Source organism: Hydra viridissima, unplaced genomic scaffold, assembly GCF_058129835.1.
Source record: "Hydra viridissima isolate aposymbiotic clone 2 unplaced genomic scaffold, HvirCarnegie_v1 scaffold_3, whole genome shotgun sequence".
NCBI classification, from domain to species: Eukaryota; Metazoa; Cnidaria; class Hydrozoa; order Anthoathecata; family Hydridae; genus Hydra; species Hydra viridissima.
In genome coordinates this window covers 16,739,939-16,759,838 of record NW_028324302.1, presented here as the reverse complement: position 1 = coordinate 16,759,838, position 19,900 = coordinate 16,739,939, and the positions used below count along the sequence as shown (strand labels likewise).

The window sequence follows — 19,900 nt, the reverse complement described above, 5'->3', positions numbered from 1 at the left end:
AAATAAAAATTAAAGAATTATATTTGATTTAACTTTGTAAGATCTATTTAAAAAAAAAAGAGAAACAGGATTTAATAAATATACAAAAGTAGTTTTTTCCCATACGTTTAATAATAGGTTTCAACTTTTTATATGAATTAAAAGAAATAAATTCTCATTAAGTTATATACAAGTAGATTTATCAATAGACGGTGGTATTCCGCAAAGTACTACGGTAAAAAAATTCACGGTAGAAAATAATTACACAATAGCAGTTTTCTCCCATACGTTTAATAGTAGGTTTCTCGCTCGATCCATCCTATAAGAAACAACAGTTCTTTTAAAAAAATGCTCAAAAAATAGTCAAGTTAAAAAGAAGTAAAAGAGAACTTTTAACAATCTAACAATATTTCAGTTCTTGGCGATTTTCCTCCTCCGAGACTATCGGTTTATTCACAGTATTTAATTCACAAATTAATTTAAATATAGTGATATATTTATATACATTATATATAGTGATAATTTTAAATATAGTGATAGAATACCCTCATCTTAACATTAAAAATAAAACACTTAAAAACCTACAACCAGGATAACGTCTCAGTAAAAATTTTCTTATCTCATCAAGAAAGACTATCAACAATCCATAAGGTAATCCTGGAAGCCACCATACAAACTTAATTGGACGGAAGCCAAAGGCACGGTTTAAACCAGGCGTATATTGGAGAAAGCATGTAAGGGCTATCTCAAACACCAATCCGAAATTATAAAACGAACTGCTAAAAAAGTTTACAGTTCGACGATAACCATAAATTATATAAAAGTTGTAAAAGATTTGCGAAAAAAAAACATACGTCATTCGTTGGCGGAAAATTGACAAACGCCTTGTCTTACTAACAATGAGATCACCCCATTGGGCAACAATGATGCTAGTGAAGAAAGCTGTCTGACACGTTAATTCTAGTTCCTTCCGTTGAGAGTAGGTCCATTCACTGCCGTAGGAGTCCGGAAGATTGTTTTTACTTTTGTTATCCCAATCTGCTCGAATGCCGATTAAGATTAAAGGCCAAAATCCATTTTGCGCCATAACAACAAAATAGGTCAAAAACCCACCAACAGCCTAAACAGATAAAACAATTTAAATTCAACAGCATTTATTATGGTCCGTATGCTCGCCATCAAGTTAACGAGGATTACTTCATTAATCTAACTAAACTTATTATTTTATTCTGCATTAACCATTATGCATAAAAGCGTAGTATAGTTCAAATCGGCGACAAGAAACATAAAAGGCAAATGATGCTTAAATAACTATTAGATAAGCTTTTCGTCAACAGAAGTCAAATTTTCGCTGTTTCTGTTACTTATGATGCTTACTTGTAGTTGTAGTACTTACTTTTATCTTGTAATTTCCAAGAAAATTTTTAAGCGCAACTAAAAAGGTGCAAAAATGACATGGTTTCTATTACTTATAATCTACCCTTACTCAATTTATATTAGTTATAAAGCGACATTTGGCGATAATATTATACAATGTATTTTTAAACATCAATGCACCTGAATTACACCTCTCATGCCATATGATATACTGATTAAAAGATCGTTAACAAGCTTATCTCGAATCGGATCTCGAGGCTTTCGATTCATGATATCATTTTCAGGTCCTTCATAAGCCAATGAGATGGAAGGAATTAGGTCGGTACCAATATCAATACATAAAATCGGAATAGTACCTAGTGGCAAAGGAATGCCGAGTATAATAAAGATCAGGAAAGGGGCAAGTTCAGGTACGTTGCTAGTGAGTGTATATGCAATCGACTTCTTTAGGTTGTCAAAAATAAGACGCCCTTCTTCTACACCTGTTACTATTGAAGCAAAATTGTCATCTAGCAAGATCATATCAGCAGCTTGCTTAGATACATCAGACCCTGAAACACCCATTGCAATACCTAAAGTAAAATTAGCAAAAAAACTTTGTTTCTTTTTAAAACTTACGATGTTTGAATTAGTTAAGGGCTTAAGGTAGAGTTGTAATACCAACATCTGCTTTTTTCAAAGCAGGGGAGTCATTAACACCATCGCCAGTGATTGCAACAATGGCACCAAGATGCTGGCATCCTTCTACAATAATTAACTTTTGTTGGGGGGATGTGCGAGCAAACACAATCTCTTTATGATTCTTTAAAATATCTTGAAGCTCATTTAGTTGCATGCCTTTCAACTGACCTACAAACAACAATGACATAAATATGTAATATAAAAATTCTTCATGAATCATTTAATATGAACAAACAAAATAAATAGAAAATGTATGCAACTTATTTTAAACTGTTTATCAAACCTACCACCATGGACTACGCAAGCTTTTGCTTCATTTTTATTGACTTGTTCAACAGATACATTCAATCTTTCAGCTATGTCTTTGACAGTGTCACTTCCTTCAGAGATTATTCCAACATTTTTTGCTATAGCTTTAGCTGTGGTAGGATGACAGCATCTGCCACACCAGCTCGAGGAGGATCAAACATACTCATCAAACCAATAAAACATAAGTTTTGCAGCGGAAAGTTTATTTCGTCATTGTTGAATTTAAAACCCTGAGGGTACTTGTCAAGAGGTAGGTAGAAGTTGCAAAATCCTAGAACACGCTCACCATAACCCCCTGAAATAGTTTAAAAATTCATAATTACATTCACTTTACTTCCTCTTGCTTTCATGTGAAAAATAGAACTTTTTATATAGAAAAAATTTAAAAAAATTTTTTTTTATTAGTTTAAATAGAATTCTCCTTTTATTTGGTTTTTTTAAGCTTCATCAGTCATTAATGCCCAATCATGAAAATATAAACACAGATTATTAGTATATTTAATAGAGATTGTAAATAAGATCAGGAAGAGAACATGGTCAAATTCCCACTGAATTCCAAGTCCTACTTGCTTACTTTAAACTTTTACTGAATGTTTTTTTTTTTAACAAATAGTTATTTGTGATTAAAGTTGCAAACACTCGCCCTCATTTTACACCATTTCAAAAGTAAGGTACAAATCTTTGAGTGAGTAAATTTAATTACATATAAACATAGTACAAGCATTTTTTCTTTCTTTCTTCTGTTGGTTATATTTGAACATTATACAGAATCTTGTTTTAAATTAAATTCCTTTTAACAACCAAAATATAAAAACTTAATTATTTTTGTCATAAAAATAATATAGATCCATCAACAAACCAAAGGTAGCATAGACCATATCATAAAGTTCCAAAATAGATTCATCTATAGGCTGCTCTTTTCCATTTATTAGAATTGATGAACATCTTTCCAAGATTCTTTCAGGTGCACCTTTCATAACAAGGAGAAATCGTGGGTCATTTTCTTCCTCTTGCTCATGAATAGAGACTTGATATTTTGCAGTTGAGTTAAAAGGAATCTCTGCCACTTTTTTGTTTTTTAATCGTGTGTGCATAATACCTCCAACAGAGTTTTCAAGAAACTTTAAAATTGCAGCTTCTGATGCATCTCCAGTGCACTCTTTTCTATGAACAAAAAAACAATCAAAAGTCTTGAAAAAATGTTATTAGTTGGCTTGCCACTACACACAACACAAAAGGTAAAATATATTTTAAGAGTATTAATAACAATCCAAGGATTTCATTATCAACCTCATAACAAACGCATCATTTTGATTTGCCTTAAATTCGGCACGATTGCATAATGCTCCAACTCTGACAAGTGCTTTCCATGTAGAAGAACCAGTCACATTTTTAAAACCAGACTAATTTTCAGATGTACCAACTTCAAAAATTTTTTTTATCAAACCACAGATGAGCAACAGTCATTCAATTTTGGGTCAAAGTTCCAGTTTTATCAGAGCAAATTACTGATGTACTTCCAAGTGTTTCAACTTCTTGGAGATGTTTCACAAGACAGTTTTTTTTAGCCATTTTTTGGGCGGTAAGAGTCAAACACACCTAAAATATTGGAACAAACTCATATTGCATACCTTAATCTTTTAAAACAACAAATAGAATATATATAATATAATATTATATAATCTCATATAATATACATACACTGAATCACATTAATGCTCACTGTGACAGTCGCAAGTAGACCTTCAGGAACATTTGATACAATAATGGCAATAAGATAAACAATAGAGTGTAGCCAATTAAAACCCAATCCTAAAGAGATGATTAAGAAAACTGCTCCAAAAAATACAGCCACAAATTTAATGATATATATAAAGTGTTCAATTTCAATTGTAATTAACGTTTTTCACAACTCCAATCCAACTGCAAGATTTGCTATCCAACCCATGACAGTGTTACTACCAATATTAACCACAACCCCAATGCCACTTCCTGCAACAATATTAGAAAAATACCAAGATTTCCAGTTTCAATAGGGCTTAGAGATGTGCATTAGATTCCACGAGATCGAGGTTCTGATTCTCCAGTCAATGAAGAGTTGTCCACCTAAACATTCATTTAATTTCAAGTTCTAATTTTAAAATAAGTAAAAAATTAAAAAGAAGAAATTTAAAAGCATAATTTGAATATTTCATATAATAAAAGATGAAAAGAAAGTAAATTTTAAATAAATAGACAATTGATTTTGTACAACCTAAAATTAAGAGACTATTTCATTGAATCAAATCCTTCACACTTCAAAGCAATTATATACACTCTATACATTGTTACTACAAGTACTCAACCATCTCATTTACTTAGCACAAGTTAGAAGCTCATTCCCATATTAAGCTCACATACAAAAAAAAAAAACAAAAAAAAGTTATATATTTTTTTTAATTAAATCTCTCAGATCTCTGAATGTAAGCCTCTTTTTAAAATTTGCTATGCATTCACTTTTATAGCTTTGAACTGTGTACAAACGGTTTAGAATGTTTTCAAAAAATACAAATTAATTTTTTCAAGTAAAAAGATTTTACTAAGCTTATAGAGGCATTTAAAGTATATTTTCAGCTAAAGATAAATATACCATAATAATATTTTTGTTGAAATATAAAACTGAGATGAAATTTGCTTCAAAGTTTCAGTTTCTTTATATTTACCAAGTGTAAAAGATAAGAGTATAGAAAAAACATTGAAAAAAATTAATGTTTTTCTTATTGAAAGTTCTCACAATCAACCCTTTAGACTCAACAATATGAATATCAGCAGGAATTCTGTCTTCACTTTTCATAAAAACAATGTCTCCTAAAACACAGTGATCAGGATTTATGGTTATCTTCACACCGTCACGCAACACAATTGCTTCTTGAGGAATCATTTTTTTAAAGCTCTCTATGATCTTTGAACTCTTTGTTTCCTAAATCAAATTGTTCAGATCAGCAAAAGTAAAAATTGCTAATCTGATTTCCTTGATTTAACCACTAATCATTAAAAAAAAAAAACATTTTTACTTTTTCTGAAAAATAATATTGTTAAGTAATATTATTATTTTAAATATGAATTTGGGTTTGAAAAATGTATGTTATAAAATAAAAAATTATGAGAAAGGAATAACAACAAAAAATTAGCCACAGTTTTATGTACTTATCTGATTTTCCAAGTTTTTCCCAGCATTTTTCAGGTTTTCTAGACCTCACTAAGCCTTATTACATATTACTATTTACCTCATAAGAAAAGCTTGACTATATGCAATAAATAATTAGATTCAGTGTTTCATTTTAAGTAATCCCAAACCAAATCTTTTGTACAGCACAGTATTTTTTTTTTTTTAATTAGGTTTAAAAAAACAAGTCAAATTTTGTCAAAGATGAAGGTGGAACAATAAAAAGTCTAAAGTACTGAGTTAACCACCCATATTGCAAATGCAAATTAATCTAGATCTGAGTGAAAGACCAACTCTAGAGGCTAACAAGACAAGGAAAAGGCAACAGATTAACTGTTAAATCAAAATTGAAGCAGACACTTGTACCTCATAAATATATATCTAAAAATATCTTCCAAAGCATGGAACTTTTATCTTAAAAGTTTACAAAAATCAAATTGTGAGATTGAAAAAGATCTGCAGGTGTCTAGTTAGCAGTTTGTTTGCAACAAAAGAGGAATAGTATTCAGTATTAATTCCCTAATTAAGATTGGAATATATAGAGGAGGTGGGTCAATAAAAGTATGCTTAAACATAGTAAAATTGCATCAGAAAAATCTCTTGAGAATTCTCTTCCTGTCTGTTTAAACAAATGAATGTTTTTGGATGGTGTAAAGAAACTGATCATTCATTGGTTGTCTTTAAAATTCAAGAATCACATCTTTTATAAACATCACATTGCAGCAAAAACTTGAAGGCATTTAAACAAGTCAAAAAAATGTGCTTTGGGACTGAGTTATCCAATTACTACTTAGTAAAATTGCTGAAATCAAAAAGGTCTATATAGCTCTGGGCATGAACCTGACCTAAAACGTGGATCAAATTGATGTGTCTATTGATACTTATAATATGCATGTATAATAGTAGCCTACATGTTTAGTACCTAATATAACAGTTGAACATGATGAAATTCAGCACCCTTTTTATTATTAATTACTTGAAAACTACTTGACAGATTTTTCTATTTTTTTTTTACAGAAGGAAGCTAACTAAATTATTTGTTTCAATTATTTTTTTATTTTTAACTAGAAGCTTAGATAGAAACTGAATATTTTTGTGAGTACTTGGCATCATCTTCTGGATCTTGCTTTGAGTTATTTTTCTTTTGAAGCTGCTATCCACTTTTTCTAAAAATCTTCATCTGAAGTTAATTTCTTGCTTTTCAATAGGATTTCTTTTTGTCTCAGGACAATTCGGAGGACTTGCTTCCTTAGGTACCAATTGAACGCCATTTTTTTCATACCACTCAAGAAGCTTATTGGATTAGTAGAATATAGCTAAATCAGGCTAAAATATTGTTGTAATTATAGCGTTACTTGTGAATAATTGTGTGCGTAAAAGATGTCATTATAGCGTTACTTGTGAATAGTTATGTGCGTAAAGGATATGTCATTATAGCGTTACTTGTAAATAATTGTATGTGTGAAAAGATGTGTGAATGCCTTATAGCATTACTTGTAAATAATTGTATTTGTGAAAAGATATGTGTGAATGCCTAGGGAATGCCTACTTGTAAATAATTGTATGTGTGAAAAGATATGTGTGAATACCTAGGGAATTAACTTGTATATAAATTGTGTTGAATTTTACAAAGATACATCGGCGTTTACGCACAACTAAAAAACGATCTTTTTTATGCGAAACTACAAGCTATTTCGGCGAAATGGCGACTAAACTTGATTTAAAGTTAATTCCAGAGTTTAGTGGAAACGATCAACAGTCAGTTGCGGAGTGGCTGGAAAAGGTTGAATTGGTATGTAAAGTAATTGGTGTAACCGATCTGGCACGTGTGGTTCCTCTCCGTCTCACTGATGGTGCATTCGTAGTGTATCAACAGTTAACAGAGACTGATAAAGAAAATTTTAAGAGAATAAAGAAGGCTTTGCTTGAAGCTTTTGCCGTTGATGGATTCACAGCCTACGAGCAGTTTGTCACGAGAAAGCTGAAACATGGAGAAGCAGTTGATGTTTATTTGGCAGAACTACGAAGATTGTCTACCCTAATTGGTGGGCTACCAGACAAAGCGATCGCGTGTGCCTTTGTTGCTGGGCTCCCCGAGGAAGTTCGACGAATGCTGAGATCGAGTTCTCGTATGGACGATCTTACAACTGTTCAAATACTTGCGCGAGCAAGGACTCTGATGATCGAGGAACGGAACAACGGGATGGTGGAAAAATTTGCTGTAGCTGCAATGAAAAGTAGTGATCCGAGGTTGCTAGAAGATAAAACACAATCAGTGTGCTATGAATGCAAACTTCCCAATCACTTTGCGAGAGATTGTCATTTAAGAAGACATAATTATCGAAACAAGTCAAGTAGAAGACGGGAGTCAAGCGATGTGCTGTGTTACTCGTGTCAAGAGTATGGACACATATCAAGAATGTGTCCAAAAAACGGAGTGAGGGAGAAGACGTCTGCGCCAGTTCTCTCCCTAAACAATCAATAATGGCGTTACCTACCATGCTCTTGGATATTAACGGTGTATTTCAGGATGTGCTAATTGACTCAGGGTGTACCTGCTGCATCATTTATAAAAAATGTGCGACAAAAATAACGAAGAAAGAAGTTAGCGTGGTAACTGTAAATGGACAACAACAGCAGTGCGAAGGTGTTAGCCAAACTCGAATCACCGCGCCAAATGGAAATACAGTGTGTGTGGAAGCACTTGTGGTCAATTTCAAACCGCTGGGTTTTTGTTTCATAATGGGTATGAATGGAATAGTGGCACTTGGTGGAGTATCGATTTCTGCAACGCGGGATGTTTGTTTTATGAAAAAAGAAGCATGTTTACTTGGTTTAAAAAGCGATTTGTCAATAGATGTTCATGATATGAATATAACGGCTCAGGATTTCACAGCTTCATTTGAAAAGAAAAATAGAGAATGGATAATTGCGTGGAAATGGAATACCAAACCTGAAAATCTGGTGAATAGAATTGCTGAATATACCATCCCCATCGGCATAAAACACGATTACGAAAAAGAAATTGAAGGGTGGATAGAGAAAAAATGGCTGCAAAAGTACGAAGCGAAAAAACACGGTCCAGTAAAAGGTTTGGTTCCACTTATGGCAGTGGTGCAGCAAAACAAAGGGAAAGTGCGACCAGTGTTAGACTTCAGGGAGCTGAACACGTTTATTGAACCATTTACGGCGAACACGGATGCATGTGCTGACAAACTTCGAGACTGGAGACGGCTTGGAGAAAATATTTCAATTATTGATTTATCATCGGCCTACATGCAACTCAAAATCAGCGAGGAACTCTGGGCTTACCAAACTGTTGTGTTCCGTGGACAGAGGTTTTGTTTAACACGTTTGGGATTTGGTCTGAACGTTGCGCCCGTCATAATGAAAGCAGTTTTGGACAAAGTTCTATCGCAAGACGAAAAGATCTGGAAGGGAACATCATCATACATTGATGATATTCTTGTAAATGAAGACATCGTATCAGTTCGCAGTGTACTTGATCATTTGGATATGTATGGATTACATTGTAAGCCGGCGGTTCGTGTGTCCGAAGGGGCGAGAGTTCTAGGATTACAAGTTGGAATTGAAAATAAGAAGTTATTTTGGAAGAGAGACAACGATTTTGGTGAAATTCCAAGTTCTCTAACGAGGCGAAAAATCTTCTCTTTATGTGGAAAAATGACAGGGAATCTTCCAGTTTGTGGTTGGTTGCGTGTAGCTTCGTCATTTGTTAAAAGGACGGCAAACGCCCTAACGAAAACATGGGATGAGAAGATACAATGCGATTTTGTTGAAAAAATGGTGAACGATATGGTAAAAAGAACACGTAACGACGATCCTGCCAAAGGAGTTTGGAATGTTTATGGCAACGAGGCAACAGTGTGGGTGGATGCTAGTTCACTAGCGCTAGGTGTGAGTATCGAAGTTGATGGCAATATAATCGAAGACGCTTGTTGGTTAAGAAAAGATGATACAACACATATAAACATGTCTGAACTCGATGCAGTAATCAAAGGACTAAACATGGGTCTCAATTGGAAGATGAATGTCTTGCATATTTGCACTGATTCGAAAGCAGTATTACATTGGGTCACCGATGCACTGACTGGAAAATCTAGATTGAAGACAAAGGCTTCAAACGAAATGCTGATTAGAAGACGGCTTCAGACCATTACGAATATTGTGGAGGAATACAAACTCAGAGTGGATATTAAACTAGTGCCCTCGGAGTCTAACTTAGCCGATGTACTTACTCGAGTGCCTGGAAGTTGGTTGAAAATGATCGATAAGCCCACTGAACTTGCTGCAGGTGGAACGATTAGTGCTTCTCTATCTCCCAAAGAAATAAACCATGTTCATAAGTCCACGGGACATTATGGTGTGAAGAGAACATTGTATTTTGTTCGTAGAATTGACCCATCAGTAAGCAGGGAAGAAGTCAGGCAAGTGGTTGAAAAATGTGTAACCTGTCAATCAATTGATCCAAGTCCGATAAAGTGGCCGAAAGGGAAGATCGAAGTAAAAGGGACGTGGCAACGGCTTGGTATGGATATAACTCATTATGAGGGGCAACATTTTCTTACCCTGATTGACTGTGGGCCTTCACGATATGCAATATGGCGCCATCTTAAAGACCAAACTAGTGCATGTGTCATTCAGGAATTAAACGAAATCTTTCTTGAACGAGGCGGTCCAAACGAAATTCTGACGGATAATGATACAGCATTTCGAAGCACATTATTTTCGCAATTTATGAACAAATGGAACGTTAAACTTCGCTTCAGGTGCGCTTACGTTCCTTCAGGGAACGGAATTGCAGAACGGTGCCATCGAACAGTGAAAAGAACGGCGAAGAGAGTTCCGTGCAGCATACCCGAGGCAGTTTATTGGTATAACGTCAGCCCAAAAGACTGTTGTAAGTCATCTACAGCACCCGCAAATAAATTATACCATTACGAAATTAGAGTTAGAGGAATTGACGACGATAAAAACGCATATGAACCTCATGAGAAGATCACCAACAAGTTTAAACTCGGCGATGAAGTATGGGTAAAGCCCCCGGACAACCGATGTGACTCTCAATACAAAATTGGGAGAATTACAGGAATTATTTCGGAGCAAACGGTAGAAGTGGACAAAGTATCCCGGCACATACGCGACCTAAGACCCGTCAGAGTTGATAACAAGTCGAATGAGGATCTAGAAGATGATGAAGAACTGTGCGTTGTGTTACCTGAAGACGAGACAAACCAGACGCCAATGTTGCGAAGAAGCACCCGAAAAAGGATGGCACCTGAGCGATATAGTCCGTGAGGTGAAGTGGTCGTTATGACCAAGGGGGAGTGTAATTATAGCGTTACTTGTGAATAATTGTGTGCGTAAAAGATGTCATTATAGCGTTACTTGTGAATAGTTATGTGCGTAAAGGATATGTCATTATAGCGTTACTTGTAAATAATTGTATGTGTGAAAAGATGTGTGAATGCCTTATAGCATTACTTGTAAATAATTGTATTTGTGAAAAGATATGTGTGAATGCCTAGGGAATGCCTACTTGTAAATAATTGTATGTGTGAAAAGATATGTGTGAATACCTAGGGAATTAACTTGTATATAAATTGTGTTGAATTTTACAAAGATACATCGGCGTTTACGCACAACTAAAAAACGATCTTTTTTATGCGAAACTACAATTGTGGGCATATCATGGTTTTAATGAACGGTAAAAAGAGTTTCTTTAAACATTCTATATACAAATCCAAGTTCAAAGTCTCACAAGTAATGTATCGTGCATTTTTTAAACAACAGGAGCAAATTGCTTGCCATACAAGGAACTTGGGAGCAAATTTTTCAGTTTGAATATACTTAAGCTTGTAGCAACATATCTTCCTTTTGAATAATAAAATATTGTTGTCCTGGCAATTGTGATAAGTACTTTTTGCAATAGGGTTCATTGTCTTCAACTATGCACAAGTTTTCTAAGCTTAAAAGTTTATATAGCTTTTTTGAACAACAAATTGCTTTAATTTCTCCATCAATAGATGGCTTTAGAATTTTATTTTTATGATATGTTTTATATTCTTCTGATTTAAGTACTTTTCCAATCAAAGCTTGTATTTAAATTCTCTTCTCTGCATCTGACATGGATTTGGTTTTATGGAGGGAATGATTGCATTTCTTTATATTTTCTTTAAATCTTTTCTTTTTTCACTTCCTGTTTTTCTTTCAATAGATTGAGTCTCTTTACATCACAGCAAAATAAATCCAACTAAAGATCAAACAACACCAGTCAATTTTGAAATGTCAACTTGTGACAATGAAGGAATTTGAAGAAAAATTTCTAACACTTTTTCTTAATTTAATATTTGTTTACTCATTTTAACCCGATAACAATGATAAACAATACATTAGCTTCCTTTTGAAAAAAATTAGAAAATTGTGTTAAGTAGTTTTTGAGAAATTAATGATTAAAGAGTGCTGAATTTCATCCTGTTAAACCGATAGTACTAGAAATATTTCATCGCATAAAATTTTTTTCTTATTTTTTTCTCATTTTCTTTTTTCTTATGCAATATAAACAGAAGTTTATTAAGTACCTAACTTTAATTTACTAAAGAATTTTCTTTTTTGAACCTTGGAAAAATAAATTTGTTTTCATGATTTTTACGAATTGTGTAAAGTCCCTCTGTTATGCTGTAAAGGTTTTTCATGGATCATCATTCTCTTAACCTGGTTGAGTTTTTAGATGCTCTGCAGCAACTTGAGCCATATGGTCAATCATAAAACCACTAGATATAAAGCTTAACATTGTTAAATTTTTCTTTTTAAATTAACCATATCAATTAAAAATATTTAATAACATACTTAAATATAATTAGTTGTAAATATAAGATCAAAAAAACAATTAAATAACATATTTACAATAGAATATTTTTTGTCTGAATATTTTAAGTCTAAACCACTTCCTAGATGTTTTAACAAAACATATACAAAAACAAAAAGATATTACATGTATTGTTCAAATTTTTTAAACTGATAACTAAAATGATCAAACAAAGAAATCCAAGCTATATCTTCTGGAGACACTTAAACATCTTCAGTCTCCCTTAAGGTATTCATTGAAACACTAAAAAAATTACTTTTTACTTTTTTTAACATTGATATTAAAAAATAAAAATTTTCCCCTTACCACAATCTGATTTAAGAACTAACTATTTCAGTAGGATTTCAGGTTTTAAAAGATTCAAATAGATTTTGTAAATTATTTTTAAAATCAAATTACAATCTTACAAGATATAATAAGATTATAAAAAATATTTAGTCAAAATTTCATCTAAACTTATTTACCTTATAAACAGAAGACAAATATATAGCTTGAAAAAAACATTTTAAAAATAAGGAACTATTAAAAGTAATTTTAGTAAATTTTCTCATTATCCTGCTTAAGTCTCATGGTTTAAACAATTTTGTAGTAAACTTAGGGGCTGTAATTCATATAACTAACAATCTAAAAATATTTTTTTCATAGAGAAATACCTTCTATTTATTGTTATACCTGATAGTAAGAGAAACAACCAGTAAAAAATACAACTAGTGCTGTACAATATAGTTCATCTTGGACTGGATCTGTTTTATTTATAAAAAGAATGATATACACTATGAAACAAAGTATTGATCCAGCCCACAATAACAATGCAAAACCATTCAACATCTGTTTTGCAAACTTGATCTACTCAGGTGTACCTTTTACAGGAGCAAGACAATTGAGACCATCACGCTTCAAATTACGTTCAGCTACACAAGAAGTTAATCCTCTGTGCAAACTAGTCTCATACTTTTGTAGTAAATCATTAAGGTCCATAGTATGTTCATTCTAAATTTTATAATTACATTTTGTATTATATCAGTAATAAATAGAAATGGTCAACTAAACGTCCTAATTAAAAGTTGAAAACAATTTTATTTTTAAAAACATTGAAATTACAAAAAATACAAACCCCAAAAAAAACATTTTAAAAAAGATACCCATAGAGGAAGAATAGTAACCATTGTAAAAAATTTAATAGCAACAAAAATTTTTGAAGCAACTAAAATAAGTCCAAAAAAGTCTGTATTTTTTAAAAATCCTCTTACCATTTCTAACTCTTTTTTTAGTTCAGCCATTTTTCTTTTGGTAGCTTCCTTATCATCAACTTTTTTCTTCTATTTGATGCCATTCTTTTCTTGATCAGAAAATTTGCTGATATTCTACAATGCATATTAAACCAAATTATGTAATGTGTAATAAAATAATAAGCACATTTTGCTACAAAATAAGCTTATTACTTTATTACACATTACAGTATTTGGTTTAGAAAACTAAATTGCAGTTTGCTTATTGAACATTTTATATACTTAATGTTTTAATTTTAGTATTTTAAACACAGCAAAAAAAGTTTTATTTCTTTCTGTTAGTGAACTGATGTATTGTAAAGTAGTCAATTGAAAAAAAATTGTGCTGAAAATGTGCAAAATGTCATGCGAAAAAACTATAACTTTGTTTAGTAAAAACCTTTTATTTAAAATGATTTTATTGTTTGATTCAGTTATGAAATATGTATTTTTCTTTAAGGCAACTGAATCCTTCATATTAGTCATGGAATTTTCATGGCAATCACAGTACCAACACCCACCATTTTTAAATTTAGGTGATATTTTAAGGCTCCATGTGCTATTAAAAGAAGCATGAACTTCTTGGCCATTTTAGAAATTTTACTTAAAACTCTACAACTTAGTTAGGTTTTGTCCATCTACCAACTATTATTTTATACTACTGCTTCTCAAATTACTACAGTACAGTGAACCGCTCATAAGGTTCAATTTTATTTTGAAATCTCCTTTTTAGGCTGTTGATTTTTGTAAAATTGTAATATGTGCTGCATCTCTTTACTCCTATTTCATCACAGAAAGTAAAAAAATTGTTAAATGCAACATGTACTAGGATACCATCCCAGCAAGCACACAACGTTGAAACAACGTTGAAACAACGTTGAAATAACGTTGATCAACGTTGCTCAACGTTATTTCAACGTTGTTTCAACGTTGTGTGCTTGCTGGGATCATACCTGTCAGTAAACTGGATGTAAGGTTTTGAGTGTTCAGTGTTATATATGCAAAATTGATCTTTATTTTTCAGCAAAAAATTTAAACTGAAAAATTGAAATAAGTAGATAACTAATGTTAATAAATGAATTCTTTCTTTAAAAATATTTTGTTCAAAATGAGATATCAATTTAATTTGAAAAATGTCTATCTTTTAATTTTAAAAAAATTTCGAAATTTTGAAATTATAATTTTTGTCTTTCGAAAATTTCGAGTTTTTTTATTCAAAAGTTTGACTTTTTTAATTAGAAAATTTCATGTTTCCCCTCACAAGGTTATTTGCCATGAGATTCTGTGGCAAAATTCTAATCTGTATTGATCTTGAACTGATTTTGTAAAAAAAAAAAAAAAATGGATTTTTGCTTTTTTGTGAAATTTTGCAGTTTTAATAAAATTGTTGCAAAAACAACTTTTGCGTAAAACAATATCCAACTGTTTAGGAATTGTACAGCGTGGTGCCATTTAAAACGTAATAGCCTTCCCCTCTTTAGTGTTTTTCTTCGTGTAATGAAATAAAAGATGTTGATATTTAACAAGACGTTTTTCATTTAAACTAACTAGTTTTTACTTTATTTTTATGAATGGGTAAAAATGTGGCAAATTTCCCCCTACTTCCCACTCCGTCAACAACAGTAACAGCAAAATTTTAATTATTAAATATGAAATGGATTAGTTAACATAATAATAATAATAATAATAATAATAATAATAATAATAATAATAATAATAATAATAATAATAATAATAATAATAATAATAATAATAATAATAATAATAATAATAATAATAATAATAATAATAATAATAATAATAATAATAATAATAATAATAATAATAATAATAATAATAATAATAATAATAATAATAATAATAATAATAATAATAATAATAATAATAATAATAATAATAATAATAATAATAATAATAATAATAATAATAATAATAATAATAATAATAATAATAATAATAATAATAATAATAATAATAATGATAATGATAATAATAATAATAATAATAATAATAATAATAATAATAATAATAGTAATAATAATGATAATGATAATAATAATAATAATAATAATAATAATAATAATAATAATAATAATAATAACAATAATAATAATAATGATAGTAATAATAATAATAATAAAACTATCATGCATTCAAACTAAAAAGATTATTTTTATTTTATGGAAAAGTCCTTCAGCTTGAGGATGCGTTTCTACAAATAAAAGATCGTTTAGTATTTGGTCTCATGGATATTTACATATCAGAGGAACTTTTAAATGCTGCCACCAAAAGTGTAAAATGAAAAACGATGTATTAAGATTTTTTCTTATTCATACAGCATTTAGATTATCTTTAGGACAACAAGTTGTAATGCAATCGTCTGTACTTAAAGATTATGTAAAACTTACACTCAGATACAAAGGTTTTGATGGTGCCACAGGGCAATCTACTTACAAAAAGCAAACTGGTATTTAAAATAAATTTTCTACTGATGAGTCGTTTTTTTAACCTATTTAGTTCCTCTTAAATTGGTTTTAAAGATAACAATAGGAGCTAAATAGTTTATATTAAAAAGACATCTTGTTTTAAAAAAATTTCAAGCGATCATGAAAAAACCAGGGGAAATTCTAAGTCTTTTAAACTTTTGTTTTACGGAAATAAATTAGCACAGGGCAAAATTTTCTATTAAGTGTCAAAAATATATACCGATTCTATACAAATTTTAGATAAGTTCTATAAGGCTCCTGTAGGATCCCAAAACTCTTTAGCACTTCTATAAAATGTTTAAAGAATTTTTTTTCTGGGAGCTCTTTTTAGTAGTTTAAAAACTAATGAGGAAAATATCAGGTGTGGTGCATCCACTTTGCATGCTTGAATAAAGTTGTTAGAGTTCAAACATCACGTTTCTTATAAAATGCCTATTATGAATTGGTAAGCAAATTATGAATTGGAGCAAAAAATGACGAGGTTATTGTTTAATTTAAAAGGCTGAAGTTGAAAAAAAAAATGGATCTAGTAATTGAAAAACTAACAGGAGGTGGAGCAGGTACTCTGGCCTCACTGTGTTATCATTTAATGATGATAACACAGTGAGGCCTGTTTTTCAACGATTTGATTTTTTAGCAGAAACATTTTTCCAGATATTATAAAAAGACTTCTTGTTATCCTTGCCACATGGGTTTGATATTTATTTCACAAAATTTATGTCATTCTAATTCTTTCTGTTTATTTACCTTATAAGAATATTATAAGAATAAAATCAATAAAACAAAAACAAACAAAAAAAAAACAACTGAGGAATTAAGAGATTTGATTTTTACATCAATTCATAAACTAGAGACTTCCCTGGTTTTTTACAGACTATAATAGATTGGTAAGGGACTAACTGCTGTGAACACAATAATTGGGTCAGCAGAGCAATGGACCATAGTAATGTGAAGTGAAGAAGGCTTTGAACTTTTTACACAAGCTAAACATTCCTTTGTTGACCTGGAAGGTTTAATCCATAAAACCCTCGGTATACAAGCCCAAATATAAAGCATTCACCAGCAATTATGATATACTATGTTATGTGTACGGCTGAAGAATTGAGCTTATGTTTTCTTCAGACTGGGACAAGAATAAATTCCATTATTCAAGTACTTGAATAGTCTTCATTGAAATACGTGGCACAGAGATTTTTATGCAAGATGGCGCTATTGTTATACTGGTAAGCTTGAAATGACACGGCTTCTAAAACAGAACACTACAGCATTTTTTTGGCCCCATATAAAGTAAACCTTAACCTCATTGTGGGTTTCGTCCATCGCTGAGTTGTTTTTGCTATAGTTAAAACAATTACATACTTAAAAATTGAGATGAATGAGTTTAGGGAACGAAAATCTTTTTTGGAGTTGTTCAAAAATTTCACCAGCTCAACACTGAAACGGATAAAACTATTCTCCTCGAAAGCAAGTCCCTGTATTCTCCTCGAAAACAAGTAATATCCCTGTAGTTAAACTTGGTGAAACAAAGTGTTTTTTTTCTGTAATTCATTTTAATGTTTGTAAACGTTTTTTAAAAAAAAGTTATTCCTTTTGGATTTTTTGTTAAGGTTTCTTCGTTTCTTTTTCATAAACAAAAAACTTTTCATGAAAATAAATTGTAAATTCCACTTATTTGTGTAATGTAATGCTTTTGTAATCAGACAAATACATTAATTTATAGAAAAATTTACGCAAATATATGCATAATTAACCAAAAAAAAAAAGGAATTCTATTTGCTTAAAAGAATATGATGGAGATAAAATGACAACATTAAAAACCCGCTATAAATGTAATAAGATTTCACAAATAAATAAAAAGCTAAAAAAGTTAACTTTTTTTTGTGTGGTATCTTATGATAAAATTTTTTGAATTCCAAAATCCTCCTAATGTCATTAAATTAATTTAATTGATTTCATACCCACAGTTCATTACAAAGCCATTAAAGATTTTGATCAAAATTATGAAATTTTAATTTTTGGGTAAATTGCCAACATCCATGACTTCTGAGCAAAAAGCTAGATTGCTTTATCATCTGCACCATGTACATAAATAATTAGGGTAGAAAAGAAAAGGAACTGCAGTAAACTTTGCTATTGTTGTGGATCGGCTCCCACTGACCAAGAAGGTAAATTTTTTTATTGGTATTTCAACTAACTTTTTCAAATTTGGAACCAATTTTTCTATGAAAGTCAACCTCTCCGAACAACTTTTTTTAAAAAGTTTCTTAAAGATAATTTAGGGTATTTTTCCATCAACTTTTTAGTCCAATCGTGAAGGGGAGTAAAAGGTAATCGGAAATTTTAAAGGCTGTTGAAATTTGAAAATCTTTCCCAGAAAAGTTAATGTTAAGTTTGTTTCCGATTAAATTTTAAACTCCACCAAAATATTTAAATATCGAAATATGAGGTCCAAGTTTGTACAAATTTCTACTTAAATACGTTACTTTACTTGATTGTTTACAAAATTTTACAAAACTTTTTTTTTTAATCAAAATATTCGCAAATCAAAAGTTAATATATTTATTACAACATATATTAATATATAAATAAAATTATCGTTATAACTAGATATCTAGTTAAAGTAACTAAGTTATTTTCCCCAAATCCTTACTTTATATATACGAAATTCGGCATTCCTTAAATTAAGACTTTCTTAAACCATAAGAAAGTCTTAATTTAAGGAATGCCGAAGTGTTTTTATAATACCTAGATTTTTAAAGCTGAAATACCGTGGTGTTAGGACACACCACGGTATTTCAGCTTTAAAAATCTAGGTATTATAAAAACACTTAACCCAACAAAATTAGTAAAACCTGTTTACTCAATAAATAACTAGCTACCAGATAAAGCTATGCCACAGCGGAAAATTTATAGTTAGTAGTGAACTTAATATTACCGAAAGATGAAAATCTAAAACAACTTTCTAAGCTTGTTCAACTCTCAATTTAAAGGGAGCTTCAGTCAACAAATTTTCTAATAAGAAAAACAAGAGCAAATGAAGTAATAGAACAGATATTTTTAGGCAAGAAAATAAAATTGTATGGAGGGTGCAATCAATGCTTCATAGATAGAGGTAGCATAAAACCGAGGGAGGTGTTCATTAACCTTCGGTTAACCAAGGTATTTAAAAATTATTTGTCTTTTATTGACATAACATATACATATTAAACATAGTATTTGACGTATTTGGAACCAAAATGCCTACTGGCACAATAAACGAACGTACATATATAAACATATACATATATACAACGTATATATATAAACATATACATCTAAATATATAATTTATATAAATATACATTATACATCTAAAATCATACAAATATTAGAATGAACACGAAAGCAAAATAAAATATTATTTTCTATTAAACCACTAGGTAGGCAATAATGCTTAAATTTTATCCAACTAAGGGTTAAAACACCTCACTTGGGTCTTAAGCTGCCTTTACTTGATCCTTGTATTTTGAATTTGGACACTGTTTCAGGGTAAGTCAAAATTATGAAAATTAAGGCTTTGAAAAAGTACTTGAGAATGGCGAATTGAAGTTCGAGATATTAGGTTCGAAAAGAAGAATTTATATTCGCCGAAGCAGCGAAGAAATGGTTTGTGCCAACAAAGAAGTACGGCGCGGGTTAAGGTTGCAGTTAAATGATGCTGGATTCA

The 19,900-nt window shown here is 30.9% G+C and overlaps 1 pseudogene across 1 annotated transcript; it reads right to left on the bottom strand.

The window, feature by feature from the left end:
• Positions 1-27: 27 nt before the first annotated feature.
• LOC145202205 (sodium/potassium-transporting ATPase subunit alpha-like) lies at positions 28-13,806 on the bottom strand (annotated as a pseudogene). Its single transcript, XR_016451045.1, has 11 exons — positions 13,691-13,806; positions 13,113-13,430; positions 5,120-5,305; positions 4,070-4,452; positions 3,637-3,945; positions 3,206-3,510; positions 2,325-2,641; positions 2,017-2,205; positions 1,537-1,928; positions 834-1,099; positions 28-298 (listed from the first exon to the last, which is right to left on the bottom strand). The product of XR_016451045.1 is annotated as a sodium/potassium-transporting ATPase subunit alpha-like (transcript).
• Between the last annotated feature and the right edge of the window lie 6,094 nt (positions 13,807-19,900).